We start from the raw sequence: 19709 nt of genomic DNA, 5'->3' as shown, positions 1-19709 counted from the left end.
TCTGTCTATATATCATGTTGTCCTTATTTATTGCTAACTGTGTTTTGTTAGTTATTTGCCAATGAGTTTTAGCTGCAGTGCCAGTGTATTACTAAAGTGAGACTCTTTTTCTTTGTTTTACATTGAAGTTTAAAGTCCATATTTACAGTTTAAATCCTTGAAGCAGGTTGAATACTTTTTGCCAGCATATTTGTTTAATGGCATTGGACATAAGGTGAGGGGTAGTTGCTGAGGGTGGGCAAGAATTATGTAATTATGTTTATTATTACATAGAAATATTGCATCTTGGGGATGTGTTTTGAAAGAAATAAGGTACTCTGTTTTCTAACTTTTATTTTATAGATGGACTGTTGCATTTATAGGGATATCACTGTGATTAGTAAGAATGCAAACTTTCTTAACAAGCAGTTTTTATCTAGGACAGTTTCCTTTTAGTATATTACTGTTGATTTATGCTTGGGGAGGGTGAAGTGGGGGGGTTGGCCATCTTTTTACAAAGTGGAAGTGTATCAGGCCATCTTGCACAACTGTAAGTATTCATTTAACATTTCGAGGACTATAAATGATGTATTTGTTATTTCAAATATAGTTTTGAGGTGCTTTCTTTTCCTTTATTCCTTTTTTTCTTTTTTATGGTGGGAAAAGTTACGTTTCAAAGTAGCTGATATTGTTGGAGAGTTTTCCCAGAATAGTGTTCTTCGAAATTCAAAGGAATAGTTAAATAAGGTCCATGCGAAATGGACTTCTTAATAGGGTTTTACTCAGATTTGTCCAAAAGTAAAACTGCTATTCATTTAATAAAAATTAAGTCAGATAGTAAGACACACAGTGTTTTCAGCATATGCAGAGCAATGATAGAAAATGGATGCTGATCTGTAGATATCTTTGATGATAACAATCACCTTTTTTGTGATAAATTATTTATTTAATAGAAGTGGTAGACTTTCTTTTCTGCCTTAATTCACTGGGCTTCTCTGACAACACAAAGAAGTCCATGAAGCAATATTCTTAACCCACCTGGGACACTAGGACAGATTCCCAAACACATTCTCAAGGTTCAAACCTACTAAAATGTTTATTAAAATTCCTTATTCCAGGGAGGTGATGAACTTTTGCTGCTAAAAGTCTTTTTTACCTCTTTATAAAAAAATTTATTCTGAGAATTTTGATTTGCTTATTATGCCTAAACTGTTTTTCACACTGGAAAGGCCAGCTTTGACCAAGAGTAGTACAAATACTAAGTACACTCAAGTCCTGTCAGAGATTTTTTTTCCCCCAACGGCCTCATGAGAACTTTGGGAGAGTCTTTTGAAAGTGCATGTTAATGTAGTACATACTAAGTGGTGTTTTGAAAATGATTTCTTCCATTTCAGACTCTGACCCAAAAATATGTTTCAAAACTAATGCTGTATGTCAAAAGTGTTGCATGTATCATGCATCTGACATTTTCTGTATTAGCATTATAAGGACTATCTAAAATTCTATTTGTTTTTAAATCAAAGACATCTTTATATATTTCTTGATCAACCATTCTCTTTTTCTGTACATATGTATGCGTGGAGATATCTATGTGTATACATGTGCATTTATGTGCATAGTCTCATACATTACATGTATGAGAGAAATAAGTCATAGATTCTTTGCAGATATGATATTTTTAAAAAATTTCCTACTAGGTATATTTATGTTAACCGCAAGCAAACAAAAAATGGAGAACATTCAAAGCAAAATGAACATTTCTTTTGACCTTCTAGAAAGAAATAAAAGCAAGTAAAAATTTAGTCATTTTTACGGTTGGTTTAATTTTTAGAATGTGTGTATGTTTTTGTTTGCATTATAATCCTTTGCCTTCAGTAGATCTAAAATATTTTTAGTATGAAAAATAATCTTGGCCTTTACTGGGAGGGACTGCCACAATCTAAATACAGCAGGACATTGTAAAATGTGCATAAGTAAACTTAAAACCAGTGTACTCTGCTGTATAGGGATTTGGAAAGCTGAAAGGCTTGCGTCACAGGAGGGCTTGAGAGTGCCAGAAAAATTCATTAACCAGCCTTACTGGTTATGGTGGTCTCTTCCTATCAGCGTATGAAATCTGCCTGTTTATCCCCAAAGTCTTGGTCAGGTCATAGTGTGTTTCATTTTAATGTTGGAGCAGACAGTTATCTAACACACCCACATAAGGAAGTGCTCTAAAGCAGTTATTTCATGCTTTGCCATGCCCTGTAGCTAAAACAATTTGGTACTGAGTGACGTGCATGTGCTTTTTAACTCCTATCTGATGAAAATCAGCTTTGGCTCTTTGAAAAGGACCAAAACAATGGATTCCAAAAAAAAAAAAAAAAGAGAGAGAATGCCAGAAAGTATAATTCAAATGCTAAGCATATGTCAGTTTAAACTTTTAATTTTTTTTTTAACTTAAGAGGAGAATTACCATGATTACTTTTAGTATAAAAACTATATAATTATTTTTTGGATTTTATGCATTAGGGTTTTAAAAATTGCAGATACTTTTTCTTCTGCACATTTTTCTCCAGAAGCCTATATTCATCAAAAGGATAGCAGCTGCATACTTCCCCCCTGAAATGTTAACAAATAAATGGCATTCCTGTTTATTTATCTATTTTTGAATTTTAATGATTAGTCCTTGTGCTAATTAACAAATTCTCGTATTCATAAAATCTGGCACTACATAAATATCTAATTGTGTGATTATCTACACATGTTCTGGCTTTCTGTAAATATAGAAATTATCAGTGGATGTGTTCATGGACTTTTTGCCCAACCCTGAGTAGTAGCCGATCATGCTGCCACATAGGAAGCCAAATTCAGGCCCTGAACAAATGTGTTACCCCAGCCTCTGGCAAGGTATATGAAGGCAGCATCTGGCTGATATTGCTAACTAGTGATCTTTTCTGGCAAAAGAAGGATTGTTGTTGATATTCTTTGAATGCTGCTAGTTCCAGCCTTCTTCAGCCCCAACAGTGGCCTCTAAGTCTAAATGTTGATAATGGACATTAGAGCTGATTTATCTTGGAGGCCACTTTAGGAATATATTTTAGCAAACTACATTTTTAGTTGAAAATATCTCACTGGAATTCTACAAAAGAAATTATATAGTGTTCCCATCCTAACTTCCTTAACTAGTGAGAATCTAAGTTAATATAAAAAGTCAAAAAGCCACTGAAAGGAAAATCTAAATATTTCAATTCTATGGCTATATAACTATTGCAAGCAAATTACAGAAATAAAGTATTACTTTCATAGGAACAGTTTACCCTACATCAAGGAAAGTATATACTAGCAGTTGGACAATTGTGTACCTGTAAGAGTTATTAAACTAGAAACCAAGCCTTTTTAAATGATTTTTTCATATCATATAAGTCATTTTAGTTATCTTATATAATTACTAGGAATTATTTTCAGTGTTACTAGAGAACTGACCATGTTATACTTTGCTCCAATCCTTCAAGTCACATATAAGAACATAGGTATTTTATAAAACTTGACTTGTGATTTCCTTAAAAACCTATGTTTCGCATATTTCCATGGCTTAAATAATTTCTAGCATTTTCCAGAATTCCCAGAAACTATTGCCAATGTCAAATAACTAGTAAGATCTTTTCCATTCCTTACCAAAACCTCAGTCACAATATCCCTATCCTAGATACTCTAGAGAATGCCTGGATTCATATGTTTTCCTGTTATATAGATATTATACATTAATCATCAAATAATATTGATGTCAGTTATGTTTAATATATCAAAATATCCTTTAGCTCCCTTCTAATTTCAGCATAGGCAAGCTTATCAGTCTCTGGGAAGAAATAATACCACCTATTATTATTATCATGTATGTTATAACCACTACAGCAGATGTTAGAAATAGCATTTAAGGGTTTATAAGGAAAAAGAGCATTTCTCCCACTCTAGCTGTTCAACTGTAATAATGAATAAGTGGTGTGCTATTTCTACAGTAAAAATTATGCTTGACTTTGGCTTCATAATCTCTCTTATACTCCAGGATCAAGCCTTCTGGTAATTCTATAGTTCATTTGAAAGTAATCAGCTTGAGGACATGGAGCTTGCCTTTATGGAATCTTTTGACACTCTACTGAAATCCAGCCTCGGTGTTTTGTAGTTCAGTTAACCAATGCAACCCTTATATAACCATTTCAGCTTAGCAAAAGTTAGCTACTGACTTTTAAGTGAGAATACTGAGACAAGGAGCAAGGACTATGAGTTTATTGATTTGTCTAGTTCCCAGATGGAAAAGGAATATATTATCAATTCTAAATGTTTAGTCTTACCTTTGAAACTGTGATAGAAAAATGTGGTAATTATAGCAAGCATAATATGTTTACCTTCTTGATATCAGAAGTAATTTTGGCACTGAATACCTCTATGTCTTGAGATATGATGAATTTAACATTCATATTATGCATTATACATTTAAAATATCAATGCATTTAAAAATTTGTATATTAAATTACTAATGTAAGGATTTACATTCAAAATATAAAATTATATAATGGAGTGTGGGGGGTTTGGAAATTAAAAGGATGTCCAATCAGTTGAAACTAAAAATGTGGAAACGGCAATAATTATGAATCTTATCATAGTAATATTATTTTGTTCTTAGGAATAACTTAATTTAAACTTTTTTAAAACCATAAAATTTAAATTTAAATTTTCTCTAATTTTCAGAAGGCTTTAGTTTTTTTGGTTTTTTTTACCAAATTAGCTTGGATATTTGCCATTTGTATGTTTCAAAAATGTTCTGTGAATTACTGTTGTAATTACATTGCAATTTGTTGTTGCAAATTCCTTTTATAGCATGAACTTCTTTCCAGTAACCGAGAGAAAATTACAGGAATGTTGTCAGTTTGTTCAGGTACCAACTTAAAACAGTAAAAACTATTGCTAGCATAAAACTATAAATGTTCTACGTTAAGTATTAATAATTTTTCTGATCGATGTATATGTGTGTGTGAAAACTCTATGGCTATTAAACAAATAGAAACACTTTATTTAGACACCAAACATTTAAACAGTGAGAAAATGTTCCTCTCGTTTAAATAGAAACTAGGCAAATACATGTAGTTGTAAGGTGATTCTATACTTTTTTTTTTCCTTTTAAAATACTGAATACATTAAAATTCTTCTTGGCCCAATAAATATACTCTGGTCTTATACAAATTTACTAATGTTTCCATCTTCTTGGTTATTTGTACCTATTACCTAGCTTTAATTAGGGTAAAAAGAACTGTAGTAGTTCTTACTTTTTCTAGTTTCTCAAGTCAACAATGATCTTTATCCTTTTACCTCATTTATAGAGGTGCTTCTCTCATTTCTAGAAAGAAGAATAGAGATGATTAAGAATAAGTGGAGATAAGTAGAGATAATATAAGTAAAGCTATGGATGAAGGGGTATTTGCTTTTAAAATTTCTAAATTTAGAAGTATAATGAAAGAAAAATACTTTCTGCCCAAACCCAGACACAAGCCATTTGGCCTATCCGTACAGCATTAGCCTTTCCATATGTGTAAAGCAGATGTTTCTAAATTCTCATTTAGAATTTCCATCCCAAGACAGATTCCAAATGGTACCACCAGAAAAAAGATCATAGAAGAAAAAGTCAAAACATCTCACATTTCTAGAATATCCACTTCCAGGTTTCCTTCATACCTTTTGCCCTTTCATCCTTGAGTTTGGAGTCATGAGCAGATTTTCATAGTTGGTGGACAGATTTCATTTGTTTTGATAAGAAGCTTTCCCAACAAAGCATTCATAAAGCCTGTCCTAAAACAGCATCCTGAGCTGAATTAAAATGGGCAAAGTGATGATCAACTGATTAAGTTTTTGTCTTTGTTTTTTCTCTTTAAAAAGAAAAGAAAGTTAAATAATTTTTATATAAAACAAAAACCAAGTGTAAATTTTTCAGCAGTGTCAACAGATTCAGGTTTCATTTTACATAATAGTTTTCTGAAACTATTTTTCTATGGCAGTTTTGACCAACACATTCTACCCTGTTATTCACTGTTCACTTGCTCCTTTGCCTTCTAAATATTGAATGAATGTAATTCGTTAGTTTTTAAAAACTCGTGTCCTTATAACACGTTCAGAACAAACTTATAAATATGAAGATATGCTAGAACCTATACTCAATAGTTTCAATCATATCAACTTAGCATGAACATATATGAATAAAAGTTTTAGAAACTATTTTCCTGATATATTGAAAGGAACCCTGTGGTGTGGTACAAAAAGCACTTCCTTGGGAATCAGGAGGTATTAATTAATGCCAAAAGGATTTAAAGTGGTTAAATCTGGAGGTCTGGTTTCTAGTGCTGACTGTGTAACTTTGAGTAAATCATAATCTCTCTGTTCCTCAGATTCCTCAGTTTACTTGCCTGTAAATTAAGGATGAAAACTCTTTTTAAGCGTTTCTTTTATATTAAAGAATGTGTGATTTTAAATAGCCATATATGTAGATAATCCTGCTTGCATTTTCTACCTAAGTCACAAATATATTTCTTGCTAAGTCACAAATATATGAAGAGAAGGTTGATAATGAAGGAAGAATAAAGGAAGGCCCGAAAGAATGCAAGCACCTTAATTTTGTGGTGATTGTTCTCGGCTTAAGTAGATGTAATAGTATAGTATTGAGCCTATTTAATGATTCGATGAATGCAATAAATCAAAAATTGTCATTTGTCAGACAAACTTGACTTAATTGCCTGTGAGTGGTTTGATAAAGGGCTGCTTTTAACTGAGTGAAGGGCAACATGGTTACTATGACTCCACTCCTCTCCACTGACCACTAGATGGAGAGGCGGTCCATGTCCTCGGCCTTGCCCATAGTAAACAGCTCACTTCTGACTTTCTAATGGCAAAGCTGCACTGTACGCCTTTGGACATTTCTACGAACACACACATGACATTTTGGAGAAGTCATTAGAGAGTATGTTCTCTTTTATACAGGCATGATGTGATATTCATGAAATGCTAAATATTCCTCCTTAGGACACTAGTAATGTTTGTAGACCTAGGAGAAGGCCAGCATTACAACTCTGGTTTTAGTTGTCACACAGGGTCTTTTGCCTCTTTTGAATTTGTCCATTTAGAAAGGGCCCTGAAATGAATGTCAGCACGACAGTGCCACCTTGTGTCCCTATTGCTATGAGAGTAACTGATGCATGGACCAGAGAAAAGGAAAGAACAGGACATTTGCAAAAATTCAACCTCTAATTTTGCAGTGGCTATACAAAAATTCTATAATATATTTTAGTGTCAGGCAATTCTTATTTGCCCAAGGAAAAGTTAGGATGTCTGCACTTTACCCCTTCTCTCATAACAGTGTATGTTAACAATTCTTTTAAAATCCTAGGCAGAAACAAGGATGCATTTAATTTAGAATTGGGGATGGAAAAAGCAGCAGTTGTAAGAGATATTTTCTTAATTCTTACCACTTGTGAAATATCATCTCAATCATTTCAGACAGGGAGGTCCTCCTTCCAGCTTCTCACAGCAACTTTCATATGTATACCTTGGTGATACTGCTTCTCACATTGTATTGCCATTGTTTATAAGCATCTTCCCACAAAACATTGAGCTTCTCGAGGATAGTGTCTTTGTCTTATTCATCCTCTGCTTCTAGAACTTTCTGTGGCATTCAGCATAGAGACACTCAAGTGCTTGAGGTCTGAATGAATGATGCATCTGGCTGGTTTATAATCTCATTTGTTTTATATATGTATTTTTCTGAGTTTTAAGTAATTTTAGAGCCTTTTCTCTTTGGAAAAACATCTTCTGTTAGTTACCACCTCTTTTCCAAACATTCCTTTATAAATTTATTTCCTCTCACATTAAAATCACTGTGTTTTTTCTTTTTAAACATGAAAATAATGCATTGCCTACTCACCAGTGTGTAATTGTAGGTGATTTTGGAGTGAAGATACTTAATTTCTAATTCTAGTTTTATAACAAATTTGCCACATTATCTGGGATAAGATACTTAAGCTTTGTAAGTCTTTTTCCTATGCATGAAATGAGTCCACTGGACTAGTTGATTTGAAGATGATTTTTGACTCAGAGTTTTTGTAGGAATTGAACATGTCATAATATTACTCTAGTTGTATATTTGGTTTCACAGTTTTAAAAGTACCATCATAGCTTAAAATTACATTGCTGGCCTTTGAAAGTTTTACTTGGTAGCTCATGTGCTATCAACCCATGCATTGGCATAGGACTATAGACTACTTGCAGTTTAGATACTCTATCATGCTATTTTGAGTTTTATTCATAGCATTTAAAAATGAGTGCTATGTTTTAAATTTCACACATTTTTGCATGGAATTTACATTTGAAGGTTTCAGTCCACATATCAATATAAACACCAGCAAACTTTTAACTGGGCAAGTTGCTTAAACTTTTTAAGTTTGGTTTTCTTATTTACAGGAAGTTGATAATAAATGTTACTCTTCCAATCTATCTCACAAGGTTATTGTGACAAGTATATATATATGAAATTTCTTTATAAATAACAAAGCAGTATAGAAATATTAATGATATTGTATTTATTGTCATTACTGCTCTAATGAAAGAAGGAGTGGATTTAAAACCCTAAGTCAAAGCAAAGCACACACATTTAAAAACACTGAAACTCATGCCATTTCTTAGTCGAAATACTTTTCTGTGGTGATAGACTCTCTAGAGATGAGTTGAAATGTTAGCCCAATTTCCTGTTTTGTTTTTAAAACCTGTAATAATAATGATAATACTCATTCACCTAAAACTCATGCTTTCTTTAGATAAAATTTTATACCCATCATTCATAATTTTTGACAGTAATACTTAAAAAATAGAAGGCAAAAAATTAAAATAAAATATGAAAAAATTTTCTTCTCAATAATATAGTATTATACTGTAGTCCAGTGGTTTTCAAACTTTAGTGTACATAAGAATTACCTAGGGTGTTTTTAAAATTAAAATTTCTAAGCCCCATTATAATAGGCATCGAGTGAAACTCGGGCATCTTGAATTGTAGTTAGCTGGATCACACACTCTAGAAAACTCTGCTTTAGATGGCTATCATATGCCATAATCAGCTGGGGGCTTTTTTAATGCATAGATTGTAGGTTCTACCTCCAGATATTTTAAATTAGAATCTCTAGACTGGTATTTGGACACCTATATTTTAAAAAAAACTACCTCATAGATTCTAACAATATTGCAAGTTTGACAGTCTCTGCTCTTGTTTCTAGGGCATATTGTTAAAATATATTTACTGTTACAGCTGAATTTATCCTCATCTGTCACATTATTCATTAACTAAACATAATCTTACTTTACATAGAAGGCCAAAGTTGATACTACGTAAGAACAGTTTAGGCTTGAAAAACAATTACCACTCTTGCCCTATAACCCCCAAATTAAGGAAGACAGATATTACTGAGTACCTTTCACACAAATTGTTTAATCTTTACATGCAACTACTTTTTCTGCCTAAGTTTCAGATGAAAAAACTGAAGCTCATAGATTAAATTGCCAAGTTCATACAGCTTTTAAGTGTCAAAGCCAGGATTCAGTCTTCCTACTACATCATATTATTTTTTTCCTAAGTCAATAAATCTTTACCATGTTCCCTCTATGTTAAATGATAATGTCTAACATTGGGGGGCTACAAATTGTATTACTGACATGCTATAATAGTGTTTATATCATGTAAATTGAAATTTTTTTTTTTTCCATTGAAAAATGATTTTTTGATAGAGGTAGAATTCAAGTCTTCTGTGATTAAAAGGGGAGTAAATTGTAATAATATTAATAATTATTAAATTGTTAAGGAACTTTGTCTATGTGATCTCTTTTAGCCCTCATGCCTTTGCTAGGAAGTATTTGTTTACCCCATTTACAGATAAGGAAAGCCAGTTTCAGAATGGTTAAGTGATTGCAGATTTAACAAGAGGCAGAACTGGAACTGAACTCTGGTTTGCTCTAACTTTGACAGCAGAGTTAACCACCAGTACATATCTCTTTTTTTGTTTCGTTTTGTTTTTTTCCCAGAGTCCCCCTCTGTTGCCTGGGCTAGAGTACAATGGCATCATCATAGCTCACTGCAACCTGAAATTCCTGGGCTCAAGTGATCCTCCTGCCGCAGTCTGGGGCTACAGGCGTGTGCCACAATGCCCAGCTAATTTTTTTTATTTTTTTACTAGAGACGAGGTCTCTCTCTTGCTCAGGCTGGTCTTGAACTCCTGAGCTCAAGCGATCCTCCCGCCCTGGCCTCCCAGAGTGCTAGAATTATAGACATGAGTCACTGTACCTGGCCAATACATATCATTTCTCACTCTGCTTTCCAGTTATGCTTTAGAATCAGGCTGTTCTTCCATTTGTTCAGCACAAACCACTAAATGCTAATTAAACTTTGTAAGATTTAAGTTTGTTTCCTTTGTAGGGAACAAACCATTTTGCCACACTTAATCAGTCCAGTAATTTCTTAAATCTTGTGAAGTTTAGAGTTAATAATGAATAATCCTCCAAGGAAATCAGTTGAAGTGAATAATCTTTTGTTTATATTTTTATTTGACGTTGAAATTCTTTGATGGGACAGATTATTTGAATGAAAATTTCAATCTTACCTATTATAACATGCCATGAAACACAATAATTTCATGGCATGGCCATTGTTATTGATCTCAAAATAATTGGTTTGTATTTGAATTCCAGTGGAAGTGTTAATAGAATCAATGCATCAGTGCTTCATAAAATCTAAAAACTGATTCCTGAGCATTCTTGATGTTTTTGTTTGGAAGAAAAAAATGCCTTATAGTATAAAATGACAGCCTATGTATATAGTATAATGCACAAATATACACAATTTATCACTTGCCCTGTATATAAATTGCTAAAAATATAATGTGTGTACATTTTTCAGATTTAACAATATGCAATATTATTAATATGCAATAAGATGCAATAAGGGTAGTTGCAATTTAAAGGAACTTTTACATATGAAAATAATCATGGTTTTATAAATTTAGATATGCATACATTTTTGGGATATCCTTAATTTCTATTTATATATTAAACAGTGCATTATCTAAAAGACCCACAAAATCACTAGGAGATAGGGTTTTGTCTTTAGCAGACTTTCAGGTTTGTTGAAACTGTCTTTTCTAAGGATGGTCTTTTTGCAAATGACATTCTTTTAGACTGCTATCAGGGAAGAGAGAAGGATGAAAACATAAAGTGAAGTTTACCTATACTTCTTTTTCAGATATAGAAATTAAAGCATGATTTTGTAGAAAGTCACATTTAGCAACAGAGCATGAATTGGAAAATTTGGTCAGTGATTTACTTAGGCTCCACAGGGAAAATTCTGTAGGGTGTTTTTGAATATCCTAAATTTATTTTGATTTGAGAGCAGCTTTAAAGGGCATGTCTATCTTAAAACAGTTCTCTATTTTCCTGAGAAAAAAATTCCAGTGGAGCTAGTTGTGGGAGGTAGTATCCCAACAATGAACCTTTTGGGGCCAAATAAGCACTTTTACACAACTTACTCGATCCCTGTCCTTAAACCAAAGCCTGTCTTGCCCACTGGGCATGTTTAACTTTGACTGCTAATTTTATTTCCTTGCAAAGGCAAAGGAGACAGGAAAAAGAAGGGAAAATAACTGATGGCATGTGGGAGAGGTTTTGGCTCAGGAAATAATCTTTTAAAAGATCCTAGCCAGCATAAGGATGCAAAAAGCAGTTGGTGTCTAAAACTATATTACCCCTGTTTTACAGATTAAGGAATAGAAGCCAATAGAGGTTAAGTAACTTTCCTAAAATTACACAGCAGTTTTCAGTATTGGGGTTCGTACTGGAAACTAGGTTATTCATTGCTCCAATAAGAAAATTGAACAGTCCAATTCCTCTGTTGATCAAGATGCTCCTCTAATATTCCCTACGCCCATTTTCTTTCCTCCTCTTTTTTGCTATTGTTTTTTAACATCTAAAAAATCATGTTGCTGATAATCTCAGGTTTAGAGTTTAGTTAGCAAATATATTTTGACTATTAAGACCATTTAGAACTAGCTGAGCTATAAGGGCAGTGTGCATTATGTTAAGCCTTCTGACTTCATTTTATTTAGATTATGTAAGCAATGGACATAGAACCAGAAAAAGAAAATGACATTGAATAAAAAGTTTAGAGCTCATAGCAGAACCCTAAACATAAAAAAAATGTGATGGAAGCCTATTAAAAGATAGGTCATTTTTTAAAGTCCTAATTACAGTTGATCAGAGGGATTTTAAATGAACATTAACTGAATTTCGGTACTTTTTCTCCTAAATTGATGTCATTATATAGATTTATGATGGAAAGGACCATGCTAGAAACACGAATCAGAACTTTTGTCTTCTATAAAAGGTTTATAATTACTCCAGATATTTCCCACTGCTTGAACCCTGTGAGAAAATTGCTTCTTGGTCCTACTCTTACCCTGTTAAAGTTGTGAGTATGTATTGAGTCAGTTTCTCACTAACACGACAAATATTTGGTTTAAAAAAAGTGAAAAATTTTTCTATTTATTTCTTAGTGCCATTAATAAGGTTCTAGATACCAAACAAGTTCAACTAGAATAAGAATTTTATTTGATTACCAGCAGCTAACTAAATGAATATGTAGCAGAACTTAAAAGTGATGCCATCACATCAGACATGGTACAAACAAACAGCTCAGTAGATTGACAGATCTTCTAAATTTTGATTAGGAAATATATCAGCTATTCAGTGATCTAAAACCCCAGTGAAAATCAGATAGATGTCCTTCATCTTGACATAGCCACAGCCTTGGATTCCACTCTAAGAATTACAGTTTGAATTAATTAAGGCTAGAAGCAGCTACATACAATTTTGATTCTTCAAATGTGTCCTATCTACTTGCAGATAGCAGCTGGTTTCCTTTTAGGATCTACTGGCAAGTTTGTTTTTGTTTTTTATATCTCAGTAATAGAGTCAATAGCAACAGCACATGCAAGCTAATTGTTAGAATATAAGATGGTTAAAACTGGAACATAGGTTTCTGATGACACTCTTAAATTCACACCAATTATCAAGAAATTAATATGGTTCTTTTCTAAGGTATATGTTGTTGAAGCCTTAAACTAGAAGGAGTTAAGAAATATCCTTTTCACAGGCATTTATTTTCTATGCAAAAAAGTAATTTTGATTTTATCTATATCTTTCTTAAGCTTTTAAGATGAAAGCAAACAGTGATAGCCACAAAATGACAATGACCGAAAAGTGTAAAATTATAGTTAGTTTGGATAATCTTGGAGACAAATATAATTCAGACTATTTATCAGTGAGCTAAAGGGGAAATGCTGTGCTTTCAGCATACTGCAAACAAAATACTTAATTAAAATTCCCTACAAAAGTAAATAACTTACTCCTAAGAAATTACTTCTGAAGAAATTAAGGCTGAACAAAAGGAAAGAAATAAGAATTGATTGTTACAAATTTTTCTTACATTTAGGTACCTTAACATTGTTTTTTATTAACTCTTAAATTTGAGTGAAAGGGACATGGGATTAGATTAATTGCCATTTAAATATTTAGCTTCAGGTTTGTAGGCATCTTTATGAACCAGGATGGAAAGACCATATAAAAAATATAGTGCGAAAATTATATTTCATGTGGCAAAACAAAAACTCAAGAAGTTTCCTGTTATAATAAGGTGAGAGTGGTTACCAAAGAACAAAAGTTTCTTATCACTCGGCCTGAGGCAAATGTGGCATATTCAGCTTAAAATGAATTCTCCTCTCCTGAATGCACACAACTCTTATTAATGTCTTGGAAATTATGCACACATAGCAAAAGAGAAATAAGATTTTCTGGATACATTTGAAAAAGCATCCATTGCTGTATAGGGATTATCTTATATCTAAGGACATTTTCCTGCTGAACTAGCCCCAAATCAGTTTTTGCTATTTTACCCTTTCCTTGGGTTTAACTTTAGATAGAATGATTTGTTTTTATCCTAAAAGAGACCTTTCTTTTTAGTAAGAGTTAGGTTCCCTGGTGGCCTGAAAGAGTTAATGCAGTTTCCAAGAGTGTCCAACTTACTTCCAGGGAGTAGTGCATGCATGTGAGAGAGCTGGCTCCAGGATATTTGTTCACATCCCAAAACCAATTTGGCACAACATAAAATGTCTGCTAGGCAGAGGATTCAGTGTTGTTAGGCCACGCAATTAGTGCTTTATTTCATGAGCACCAAATTCACCCAATAGTGTTTTGTTTTAAAGAAGAGCTTGAAATTCACAATAACGGGTTTCATTTATCAGAGCCATATGGGACTCACCATCTTTGGATATATTTGTAAGGCTTTCACAAAGAAGAATCCTTAGGCATCTCAGATTTCACGGGTTGGAGGGCAATCTGGATGAATATCGTTTTTGGAAATGATGAACTATCGTTTTCATATGTAGTCTCCAATTTCAGTAATCTTTGAGAAACTCAAAAAAACCAGGAAAGAGTTAAATAAGCTTCAGCTTATTAGTTTTTAGTGAAAAATAAAGACCATGATTCTTAAATCTTGCTCAAATGCCAAGAGAATCTTTGATGTTGAAATTTGGCCACCTAATCTTTGCAGTTTGTGATGTGGCATTTATGAGAGGGAAGGTGGTTCTAAGTCTCAACCTATTTGTGCACTTTTTGCTAGTTCTATCTTGGTCATATGTCAGCGGAAGGTATCTGCAACATAGCTAACTGATTAACATGGTAGTACTTCTGATGTTTACTTAAGATTATTTCTTTACTGCTTCCTCCTTTTGCATCCACATTCTCTGATCACTAGTGATCTATCTTAATTCAATGTATTTTTGAAAATGTCCATGTAAATTGATTTTTAAAAAATAAATCTCATATTTTTTCTACTGATCTATAAATTTAGAGATTAAAAAAACTCTAAATGACCTTCATTTGGCAGTCGTTGCTAATACTTTAATTTTTGGTTCCCAGATTCTTTTAAGCTATTAATGACCTATAAACAAACATTTAAGTGTTTACTAATTAAAAATGAATATATATTTGAGGCACATATTGATTTGTGCATGACAGGCAACCACTAATTTTATAAAGTTTTAAAATTTTTACTTTCTTAGTTCTGTAGGCATTTTTTTTAAAGAGCACTCTTGATTTTGTATGGTAAATCTGATTTAAGTCAGAATATTTACAGGTAGTAAATAGTAAAATGACAATTGTTACTCACCTGTACAAAGTCTATATAAACATCATAAGGATGGCGATTTTAAATTATTATGGTAAATTGCCAATTTCTTGAGATAACTCTTGCTCATCTTTAAATACCATTTTATTTCACTCAGCATTATTTTGCTATCCTTCGATTTATTGTTTAAAAGAATTTTAACACTTCATTAGCTAACAGTGCTTATATTAGCATGTCTTGGGGAACGCTATGAAATTTTGTCCAGTTATGAATATGTTGAATAATATTAAATTCAAATTCAGTATATTCTTGCCTACCATTTAAACTTTATATTGATACTAACGTCATGTACTTTAAATACTACTTCATAAAGATTCAAAAACCTTCTGCACCCTACCATTTCTTCTCCAGTGTATAGTATAGTCTACAGTGAGAACACTTAGACTTTTGTTACATAGCCCATTTATAGGATGCACACCTGTAGTGCTCTGGGTCATTGACCCCTATGCTATAGGCCAATGAAGCTAATCTACAATAGGTAGAAAACTGCTTACATTAAGTTGAGCATTAATTGTGCTGGGTAGTTGAATGTATCATGTTCTTTCTATATTTTATTCATAGTCAAATGTTCCAAAATAATTTAATGAATATAATCAAGTGTTAAAATACTTTTTAGGATTAAGATTTAGTATGCTCCTTTTTCTACAAATATAGGTTGTGCTTTTCTCACTGAAAATTTCATTGTGGAACACTAACTCTTTTTTGGTTGGTGCCTGGTGTTCCATAAGGAATTTTGAAATATCTTCTTTGTGAAAATGATACAGGGTTTGGGATAGTGTTCAGTGGAAACAAAGAAATTAAAGATGGCAGAAAGTGTCAGGATAGAATATGTGGATATAGATATCATAGTATCTCGTGGGACTTTGGATTTTTGTAAACTGAATGCTGTGAGGAGAAGATAGGCACATGGATCAAAAAAGAGACTGTAGGTGTAATGATAAATGGTTATTATTTATGAATATTCCTAGTAAAGGACAGATGATGGGGCAAAGAAGGACATCATTTGATGAAGTATATGTGTAAATGATAAAATAGATGCTGAGAGAAGGAGACTATGAAGCCAAGACATAAGGATTATATGTAGTTTGTGGCCATAATGGCCTAGTTTTCTGCATTTACATTGAGTTTCTCTTGTATGTATCAAAGGCTCCTGTATATAATGTTCTTGGTATAAATAGAGTCCACAGATCATTTGGGTTAACGGGAATATTTATTTGCTTGGGAAGATAGACTTGTTTGATTTTGAGGTGTGGTGTGCTTTACTCTTTCCTTATAGTTAGAGTAAAGTTGATAATGTTTTGTTCAAATTATGAGTATTTTAAGTGGAGGGGATGTATATATGTGTGTTTGTACATGCGTGTGAATGTGCATATATGGAATGAAGGACACTTTCATCTCTGTATATCTCTTCTGTGTCTGATGCTTTTTGCTTGCCAGTTTTTCTTTGTCTCTTATCATTTTATTACTGAACTTTCAGTGATGATATTTTCATCCCTGTAGAAAATAGAATGGTTGGTCTTATCATTTAAAATTATTTCTGTTTTTTGTTATTTTGTCCTTCCAGCTTATTTCACAATAATAATTAAGGCTCAAGTACAAGGCATTTTAGTTCTCACATTCAAGAGGTGTTTCTGCTTTCTTTCCCGTCCATTTGTCCATATGTTTACTGGCTTCTGATAGGCTGTTCAGTGAGACAGCAGTTTACTATCTGTGTGTGTGTGAAATTAGCTAATTGGTGTTAGCAGAAATATTTTCACATGTTTTATAAGCAAAGTGTAGCAAGGTATATAAATGTAGATATGATCCAGACACGCGCATACTCACGACTGTCACTGCTCATGCATAGGCGCTCAGAAGTAATTAATGTTAATAAGATTTTAATGTGCTTGTGAGATCATAATGAGGAGAAATGAATGCTCTGATTAGGAAAAGGTAACTGTGTGTGTGTTTTGGCTTAGAACAAGATTTCAATTTTTATAAACCGCAATTTTAGAACTTGTTTGTGATTGCATCAATTGGTTTTTATTTTCAAATTAGAGGTCTGTTTAGCCATTTGAATGATTAACCAAATAAATGGGTGAAACCCTGATCATAAGGAATAGTGCAGGTTTTCATTTGCAAGGCAATGTTAGTGTACAGCAAGCCTGTGATGTCTTTTGCCAATGTACCATTTTAACGTTGTTTTTTAAAAAGCTTTTTCAGAAGACACTTGTGGAGACAGTACTTAATTTTATAAATGTAGATGTTATCTGTATGTTCCAGAGGAACCAATCAGACACCATAACTGTTGTGTCTGAGATATATTCCTGCCAGTCAGTGATGGTGTATTCAGTGTCCAAAGAATCTGTGTCATGCTTCTCAAATGTTTATTTGGAAAAATGCGATGCAAGCAATATTTTTACTCCTAAGCATAATCTTTACAAATTTTAGAGGCTTGGTATATTTTATGGTGCAGTAAAATATTTCAAGATAGGCAAAGATGCTGTCTCATAATGGATTCAAATGCTATGCAGTCAACAGCCACATTATAGACTGGCTTAAATCCAGCTAGACACCAGGGGTCCTTCTCCACAACAAATTTTTTGAAAATTTTGTTTATGGACATTTGGCATACATTTGCATTATTATTTTTTAAAATTATAGGATAAATCTAAATATCTATTAAGGGCCCTTGCCCTATACCAGATAGAAATCACTTAGGCATTTTTAAATATAAATTGTGGATTGAGATATTCAAAGATTGTGATCTCTTTTAAAAAGTAAGCATCATTTCACTGAAATGCAGGGAAGAGTTTTAGATGTGAATTGGATTAGGGGTAATGTAGTTTATTTCTAACTAAATCCTACAGACGTGGTTTAGGCTGTCCTACCTAGGTTTTGGTTATATTACTATGATCTTTCTGCTCGAGTTTAAAAATGATGGCGAAGAAAGAGAAGGTGTTAGTTTGTGCTACTGAACAATTCTGAGATTTCTATGATTCCCAAACGTATGTTAGGTTTTGCTTTCCATAGAGTCCTGAAAATGATGATTACCTGACTAAAAGAGGCATTTGCCTTTAATATTGTTTAGTTGACTTTCTTAGGTATTATCACATTGAAGCATAATTAGGAACAGTATTCCCACTCTCAGTTGGTAAGGTAATTTATCAGTGTTTCTTCTAGTACTTGCACGATATCCTACAGTAAATTTTTCCATACAATCAGATATATTTCTATATTTTCTGTTCTGTGCTGCTGATCTGTCTATGCATATACCTTCATCACATTATTTTAATTATAAAGGCTTTATAATATGTTTTAATATCTGAAGTGTTAGCCTCCCTCTCCAGCCCACCATTACTCTTTCCCAGCATTTTCTGACTTTTCTTGCTTACTTGTTCTTCAAAATGAAAATCAGCTAGCAGACCTTGAGGAAAAAACAAACAAAATAACCCTTTTTATTGGAATTATAAGAAATTCATGAATTAATGGCAGAATAATTAATATCTTTATGAGGGTGAGTCTTCTTATCCCAAAATCTGTTTTTTCTTTTTATTTGCTCAATAACTTTTGTGTCTTTCAGAAGTGTTAAATAGTTTTCCTTATATAGATTCAAACATTTGTTATTAAGTCTACTCCTTGGTATTCTATTCATTTATTTATTTACTTGCTTGCTTACTTTTTTACATTCTTACTCTACCAACCAGGGTCTTCTCATCCATATTTTCTAACTGGCTTTTTGTTTCTATATAGGGAAGGCTGTTGATTTTTGTATGTTAACTTAACAATCTCCTACTTTGCAAAATTCTCTTACTGATAGTGGTAGCCCAAGGTGGATTCAATTTCCTCTTCTACAATGGTTGGTGTCTGTGAGATCATGGAGAACTTATTCTAAGTGTCTTAGTCAGTTTGGGCTGCTATAACAAAGTATCATAAATTGGAGGATGGCTTAAAGACAACAGAAATTTTTTTCTTATAGTTCTGGAAATTGGAAGTCCAAGATCAGGGCACCAACATGGTCAGGTTCTGGTGAGGGCCTTCTGGGTTGTATAACTGCTAACCTCTTGCTGTGTCCTCACTTTATAGAAAGAGAGCAAGCTGGTTGTCTGGCATCTCTTTTATAAAGGCGCTAATCCCATTCATGAGGGCTTCACCCTCATGACTTCATCTAACTTTAATTACCTCTCACACGCCCCATCTCCTAATACCAACATATTGAGAGTAGGCTTTCAACATGTGAATTTTGGAGAGACACAAACATTTAGTTCATAACACTGAGCTATTTTCCTAATCTGTAAACTGTAGACAAGAAAGCCAAATTCCTAGAATGATGGAGAGTAAATAAGATCATATAGTAAAGCACCTAATATTTGCCCAGGACATAGTAGGCACTCAGTTACTAGTATCCATTAATGCTAATTATAAATATAATGTGATATGACATGATATATTA

The 19709-nt window shown here is 33.0% G+C and overlaps 1 protein-coding gene across 11 annotated transcripts in view; it reads left to right on the top strand.

The window, feature by feature from the left end:
- ZBTB20 (zinc finger and BTB domain containing 20) overlaps positions 1-19709 on the top strand; it is a 760184-nt gene that overhangs the window by 33983 nt on the left and 706492 nt on the right. The window lies entirely within an intron of this gene.

Source organism: Microcebus murinus, chromosome 1, assembly GCF_040939455.1.
Source record: "Microcebus murinus isolate Inina chromosome 1, M.murinus_Inina_mat1.0, whole genome shotgun sequence".
In the NCBI taxonomy this organism is placed as follows: Eukaryota; Metazoa; Chordata; class Mammalia; order Primates; family Cheirogaleidae; genus Microcebus; species Microcebus murinus.
This window is presented reverse-complemented; position numbering and strand designations above follow the sequence as displayed.